The sequence below is a fragment of the Mauremys mutica genome, chromosome 14, assembly GCF_020497125.1.
Source record: "Mauremys mutica isolate MM-2020 ecotype Southern chromosome 14, ASM2049712v1, whole genome shotgun sequence".
In the NCBI taxonomy this organism is placed as follows: domain Eukaryota; kingdom Metazoa; phylum Chordata; order Testudines; family Geoemydidae; genus Mauremys; species Mauremys mutica.
Genome location: NC_059085.1, coordinates 30,871,970 through 30,880,163, shown reverse-complemented (window position 1 = coordinate 30,880,163; position 8,194 = coordinate 30,871,970).

The window sequence follows — 8,194 nt, the reverse complement described above, 5'->3', positions numbered from 1 at the left end:
CAGGGGTAGAATGCACCAGGCTCTAAGGGCCTTATGCCCGTCACTCTCCTGTGGCAGGGGCACCATCCAGCCCTATGTAAGGTACTACACAGTGTGAGCAAGGGTATCACACGCTGGCTTTCATTAGTAAGGTAGTAAATTTTGTATCCAGTTTATGGATTTATGGATTCATAAATTAAGGTGCAGGGAGGCTAAACTAGGATGTAGGCTGAGCGTATTGCACCTACCGGGGGCTCCTTGCATCCCTCCATCCCTTTCTGTGGACCTCTTGCCGATCCTGCTCTAGTTCAGGGACTCCTGCTACTTTCTGCACCGCTTCCCTTACGCCTGGGGGCTCTTGGAGACTCCATAGCCACCTCACCCCATGGTAGTGCCTCCATGCCCCCTGTCTCTGTTCCCTACCATTCCCCCCTCCAGGTCCCTACGTCTCAATCACTATCTCTATTCACCCCTCACTGGGTCCCTGCTTCTTCCCCATTGCTATGTGCCCTAATCTGTGGCCCTACTTCCATGAATTCCCATATCTCCCCCTCCTAGTCACTACCCCCCCACCGCACTCATCCCCAGTTCCTTCTGTGTCCCTGCTGCTTCCTGCCTTTACTACCCCTCCAGTCCTTGCTTGCTTCCCCACACTACTACTGTCTCATCCTTCAACTTTCTGTTGCCACACTCCCAGCCTTGGTCGCTACCCCTCCTGGTTCCCATTTCCTCCACCCATTCTGTTCTCCCCTGCCCCGATTCTCCCCTACAGGCAGCCCTCTTTTTTATTTTTTCCCTTGACAGAGGCCAAACTACAGACTCTCCTCACTCAGCAAGTTAAGCTGCTGCCTCTGATTTGTGTGGGTGGCAGATTCCTCTTCTCAAAGCACCAGGCAGTCTGGGACCCTGATTTTTCCTATAAATCAGGCATTGCTAATGTTCCAATTTGTATCAAAATCAATAGGCTTGTGCCCATTGATGCCTAGAACATTCCGTGCAGGTCAGTCATGGGTCAGATGCAGCATCCAAGGTTAAAGCATTACAAATAAATAGGCAAATGACACCCAGTTGAGAGCTTGTTGCTCGCTTTGCTCAGCCAGGGAGGTGTATGTACTCACATACGAGTTGCTGGCCCAACCAAAACTGCAAACTAGGTGCTCTAGCTCTTGGGTTGTTTGCTGTTGGGTCTCTTTTGTGAGTGTTCTAAAGTAAGGGAAAAAACGTCTCAAATGTCAATTGTTACTGTGCTTGTTCTCTTTTCTTTTATTATTTTTCATTACTTTTAATGCTGCTAGTCTAGGGCTGGTGGGAAAGATGAACTTTCAAACTATTAGGAGCTGATTGGAATTGGCAGCATATCAGCCTGGGTAGCATATCAGCACTTGATAAAATTGACTAAGCTCTCACAGAGTAATCCATCACTTCCTTCCTGGGTTAATGTGCAAAGCAAGGAGCGTTACTAAAACCATTTATAGCTCACAGGGCCCAATTCCAGGAGGGCCTCAAAACTGCCTATGAGGTGCTGAACATTTGCAACTGCCTTGGCATTGAGAAATCCTATTGGGCACTGAGCACCTAGGAAGCTTAGGCTCACGATTATTAACAAAAAATAAAACCAACGTAATACATATCAATGATGTACATTGCATTTTATTATGCAACAGTGTAGACTTTTGTCTTACAAAAATATTGTGTAGGGACAACTGCTGTGAAGGTGAGTGAGATACTGATAATAGCAGGTGCATTTGTGTAACCCATCAGTTAGTGGTCTGTTCTATGTACCCTCTCGCCTTTCTCCATTTATGATCTGCATCCCCTACCCCAGCCAATTTGCGGGGGCATAGCTCTCTAGTTCAAGCTGTAGACGTTCATTCTGCAGCCCTGGAAAAAATGGGCTTAGTTCCCAGTACTGTCCTAAATCCTTGTCATAACTATGTGGTGAAAATAAGAGAAATACATTTTTGCATGTGTACATATATTACAGAGCAACTGCATGTGCTTAATGTGATATTTGCATAATTTCTGCTGTTACACGCACGTCCCGGTGTGGTGGGCACATGGAAACATTTTCACTTGCAAAACCCAGTGCCAAAGCTGAGATTTCCATGTGAAAAATTCTATCACTAATACACGTGGATTAACATTTTCTAAGTGTGCAGGTGTTTGTGTGCCCAACTACACTAGCCAGTGTATATCCATCTTCACTAGTGAAGACAGGGCTTCAACCACACTGGAAATGTGGCCTTTAAAAAAAAAAAGCTGGTTAATGTTGTTGCTGAAGTCAGATGTGAAATAAAATTGAGAAAAAGTGGAGAGTATAGGGCGGAGAAGATACCAAACAGAAAGCAATAATATGTCTTCAGTACTATAAGGCATGGTGACCGTCTGTCCCAGTTCAGCAAGCACATATGTGTAGTGAATATATGTAGTGACTATATGAAGAGTCACACTCAAGTCATAGTAGGTTCAATAAGACTACCAGCATGCTTAAAGTTAAGCATATGTTTACATGTTTTGATGTAGTTTTATAGCAGGCAACCTTTTACTGTCCTGTGCTACAATATTCTAGCCTGCCTTGTGTATGCAACTTGTGGTGCCAAGAATGTTCAACACATCTTCTGTTGGTAGCATTACTTGCAAGTGCTTGTTAAGTTTACTTTCTTTCTTTCTTTTCTTTTTTTTTTTTTACTGCCATATGAGTGTAATGTTAAGTAATGAATCATTCTTCAGGCTGAGAGGAAGCATTTTAGTTCCTGTCTAGCAGTAAGATGAATTTCAGTTTGCAGTGGTCCTACTGAGTAAAGTAGTCTCATTCGGTAGAGTTAAGCTGTTTTATAATAGTCTGGTTCTGGCTATTGAAATACACTGTAAGATTCACAGCATTTTCAATTATTTAGATAAGAACCTGGTTAGTTTCACAATTAGGGGGAAACTTTCAAAGTGGTGCATAGAGGTACAAACTCAAATCCTGATAAAGGTAGAAACCTTGAGCAATGCTTTGAAAATACACCCCCTCAGAGTTTGGTGGGTTTTTTTAAAATCCTACAGTAGACATCGGCAGAACGCCTTTGAAGGCCCTTTAATTCTTTCTTTATATATTCTTGGCACAGAGAACTTTTAAAGTGCACAACTAATTTTTAATCAGAGACACGAGAGCTGATATAATCGCCATGTGGATTTCTTTTACGAGACTTCCCCAGTATAGGAGAACAGTATAGGGAATCAGCTGATTGAGGAGTGACACTTGGTACTAAAAGTGGCACTTCAGTGACTATAATAAGGTAATGCTTTGTGGCCAAGCTACTTGTCGTAGTTATTATTTGGATTACTGCAGTGCCTGGGCGCCCCAAATACAGCCCAGGACCCCACCCATTGTTCTAGGCACTGTACAAAGAGAGACCTACACTGGAAATTAGGGCTATGATTTCTGGCTCATGTACACCTACTCATGCTTGCTGTCACCTAGCTAATGTGCTAAAAACAAGAGGGTACCTGGGATAGCCTGGGCAGTGGCATGTGGCCACACAGGCTAGCCATGCCAAATACATAGCCACAAGGTTCAAGTGGATCTGTGTACTCATTGCTACTCCATGCAACCACTGAGTTCTTATAATGGGAAGTGTCAGTGCTAGCAGCTCTGCCTCTAATGGATGAATCTCTATCAGAAGACTGAGGCTAGAGTTTGCAATGGTACCTAATGGAGTTAGCTACTCACATATTTGACTAGGAGTTGGGCAACTGACTACATTAGTCCCTATAAAAACACCAGCCCGATTGCGTATGACTCAGTATATTGTCTCAAATGTAAATGAAGCGTAAGTGTAAGTGACCTCTTTCACTCCAAAAGAATATGCAACATATATAAGAATATGATGGTAATATAATATGTACTATTAATGTATTATTGCCTCCAACATATCCTTTCCATATGGGCTTTTCTCATTGCACAGAGCACAGTATGATTCAATAAACACATATCTTCTCCCCCCCCCAAGCCCCAAAAACTATCATAATCACTTCAACAACCTACACTGAAAGGAAATTCCAGCTTGTGGGAGCAATTACTGCCAATCTATTGTTAGATGGCAGGGAAGTATTTGTACTAGTTGTGTTAACAGAAGCATTGACTCTTACCCATGCCAAATGAAGCCACATGGGCCTTGGATCACAGCAAGAGTTCAAGCAAAACCCCTGCATCAGTTCTAGCATAGGTGAAATGTCCAGCTCAAGACCAGTGTTAAGACATACACACAAGAAATCGTAGCCCATAATGTCCTCCATTTCTAAAGGAGGGGCATGTAGGGTTTGCGGCAACTGTTCCTTATAAGCTTCAAATCCTTGAACACAATGTTTGTATAAATGTTGGCCTATCTGTTGTTTAGGATGGAAAACAGATGGTCTGCAGTTTACAATTCCATCAAGAGTTCAAATTAAATTCATTGGCTTGTTCTTACTAGAATTAATAAAAGTTGAATAATATGAACTGGCAGCCCTTAAAGCCCTCTGCTTGTTGTGAGAGTACCATGCATTAACTACACATTCTTCCCTGGTGTTACCTAACTGAATACAGTGGCTTTCCACTGGGGATGACTTTGCTAATCTTACTTCACCACTCGGCCCACCATATGCTTGATGCTTATCTGTGAATGAGAAGGACTGGTGGAGCTGAGTGATGACATAGCACAGGGACTGTTTATTCATTAATGCTAGAGAGGGTCAAATTATACTGCTTCTTGACAACACTGATATCTAACTGCAACAAATTAACCTACTGCCATACATTTTCCTGCCTGAGAGTAATTCACTGACTTCTGAAAGCAGGTGGCAAAGCTATTGCTGGAGTAGTCAAGGCAGTAGGGGGTGGCAAAGAGAATGAATTTTAAATGTAATCTACAAGAGATCAGAAAAGGGAATCGCGTTTTTTGGTGGCAAAACGCAAAGCAATGCCCAATCCAGTGTGTGTGAAATCTTTACTGTGACTCGCATAAGTAGAGCTAAAACCATGCTGAGCTATGCTCAAAGAAGCCAACAATTCAGGTCTAAAAAAGAATCTGAACACTAAAGTCCACAAGATTTGAATTATGACAGTATTGAAAACAACAGCCCAACGACCAATTTTAATGAGTCAAAGAAAAAGAATCTGAAACATTTTGTCAGCTAAATAACTGACAGTTTTACCATTAATCAATGTCGATTCTTAACTCCTCAGCACACCACTTCCCTGCTAGTCAGCTGTGGCCCAGTTGAAAGGGTAGCTTAAGGACATCCAGAGTCTAGCTCCACTAAAATGTTACACCACAGCTAATATTATGCCCCCCCGACACTTTCTCCCACCAGCCCTCAGAATAGACGCTGCATAGCCATCACCAAGCAACATTTTACACCCAAATGCATCTTTTTACCACTGCTGCCTCTGTGTCTGGTTCCAGTGATGCGCTGTGAGGTGTGGCTGCCTCGCCCAAGTCAGTGTGGTCATCATGGGGATGTGGTCACAGATGCCATGGCCAGCATCTAACAGGCCCCCTACGGTCTTTTGTGTGCCTTATGCTGTGTCCAGGTCTCCTCTTTGTCACTCTTTTAATGCAGCAGGCAGCTGTGAGGCACCCCGCCTGCTCCTTTCCCCACTTCTCTCAAGCAGCTCAGAACGTGACATGAAACGAGGTGCATTGGCGGGAGGGGGTGAGGTGTTAGGAGTACTCCTTTCCTCCACCCATCTTTGCCCAGGAGGAGTCATACAATAGTGCAGGTCCCTTAGGCCTGGTCTACACTAGGACTTTAAATCGAATTTAGCAGCGTTAATTCGAATTAACCGCTCAACCGTCCACACCAGGAAGCCGTTTAATTCGACCTAGAGGGCTCTTTAGTTCGAATTCGGTACTCCACCCCGACGAGGGGAGTAGCGCTAAATTCGACATGGCTATCTCGAATTAGGCTAGGTGTGGATGCAAATCGAACTTACTAGCTCCGGGAGCTATCCCACAGTGCACCACTCTGTTGACACTCTGGACAGCAGTCCAAGCTTGGATTCTCTGACCAGCCACACAGGAAACGACCCGGGAAAATTTGAATTCCTTTTCCTGTCTGGGCACTTTGAATCTCATGTCCTAGTTGGACATCGGGGCGAGCTCAGCAGCACCTGCAACGATGCAGAGCTCTCCAGCAGAGGAGTCCATGCAATCCCAGAATAGAAAGAGGTCCCCAGCATGGACAGACCGTGAAGTCCTGGATCTGATCGCTGTGTGGGGCGATGAGTCTGTGCTTTCGGAGCTGCGCTCCAACAAACGGAATGCAAAGACCTACGAGAAGGTCTCCAAAGCCATGGCACTCAGAGGATACAGCCGGGATACAACGCAGTGCCGCGTGAAAATCAAGGACCTGAGACAAGGCTACCAAAAAGTCAGAGCGGCAAACGGACACTCCGGAGCACAGCCCCAGACATGCCGCTTCTACGAGGCACTGCATGCCATTCTAGGTGGGTCTGCCACCACTGCCCCACCAGTGACCGTGGACTCTGAGTATGGGATAGTGTCGAGGGGCAGTTCCTCGGCGATGTTCGCCGAAGGGGAAGATGAGGAAGGGTTTGTGGAGGACGACGCAGGCGACAGCGCTTACAATACCGCTTTCCCCGACAGCCAGGATCTCTTCATCACCCTCACAGAGATCCCCTACCAACCCTCCCCGGCCGTTAACCCGGACTCAGAATCAGGGGAAGGATCAGTCGGTAAGTGCTATAAACATGGAAACATTTATTTTTTAAAAAACAGGAATAAAAAATATGTAAAAACTATATAAAAACTTTTCCTTAAAAAACTATATAAAGAGAAGGTCCACACATATAGGGATGGAACAGAAATCCTCCTGGGACACTTCCACGAAGCTCTCGGAGAGCAGCTCGAAAAGTCTCCGCAGGAGGTTCCTGGGGAGAGGTGCCTTATTGGTGCTCCGTGGAAGCACACTCTTCCACGCCAGGCCATCCTAATGTACAGCGGAATCATTGCCTCCACCAGCATTGCAGCATACGGTCCTGGTCTGTGCAGGGATTCTAGCAGCATCCTCTCTCTCTCTCTCTCCGAGTGACCCGCCTCAGGGTAATCTCGTTCGGCGACTGCTGCATCTAATTAGGGCAATTAGTGTACTGTTACTATTGTGAATGCTTGACTTTTACTTTGCATAGCAATGACCTTCGTTTAACAGCCACGTGTTGGAGGCCGCAGAGGAAAAGCATACAGTGATCTTTCCCGGGCACAGCCGCGAGGGGCTGGAACAGGGTCAGACTTTATGCTTTACAGATTGCCTTCAGCGGGAGGGCACAGCTATCCATTAACTGTTAAGCAGCCTATAGTGTAGTGCTTACCAGGCCTGGCTGCTACACGGATTCAGCTGTACCGCCCCGCTTGTCCGATCTCCTGTGCAAGACCGCAGCCAATGAAAGCGTATTCCGAAATCTCGAATTTGTCCTGAGAGCTCGTGAGACTAGGTGCCCTGTATGGTCTTGTTCACAGAAACTTACTAGACTGTGTTCAGTGTTCGCAAACATATATCTTTTCAAGGAAATCACTTCCTTTTTCCCATCACACAGCTGCGGGTCTTTCACGAACTGCCCCGGCATCCCCCTCACAGAGGCTGGCGCAGATTAGGCGGCGAAAGAAAAAGACTAGGGACGACATGTTCTCTGAACTGATGGCTTGCTCCACAGCCGAGGCGGCCGAGCAGAGACAGTGGAGGGAGACCCTATGTCAGCACCAGCGCTCACACAGCGAACGGGAGGACAGGTGGCGGCAGGAAGACCAGCAGGCGACTCAAACGCTGCTTGGGCTAATGAGGGAGCAAACGGACACACTCCGGCGCCTTGTAGATGTTCTGCAGGACCGCAGGCAGGAGCAGAGAGCCCCCCTGAACTGTATCTGCAACCGCCTTCCCCCGCCACAAAGTCCTGTCCCCCCCTCACCAAAAATCACAAGAAGGAGGGGCGCTAGGGGCCGTGAAAACTGTCACTCCACCCCAGCAGAGCGCTCATGTACCAAACAGCTCTCATTCCCTAAAGTATGAGAAGTGCTTCCCTTCCTGGATCACCCAGTCCCAAATCCAAGTTTCATCCCCCCACTGTGTAGTTGAGTATTAAAAGTAGTTTGTTGTTATTCACTGTTTCCGTCACGTTTTCCTTGTCAGAAGACTTTGTGTGAAGGGGGGGGGGGAGGGGTTTTTTAATTGCATA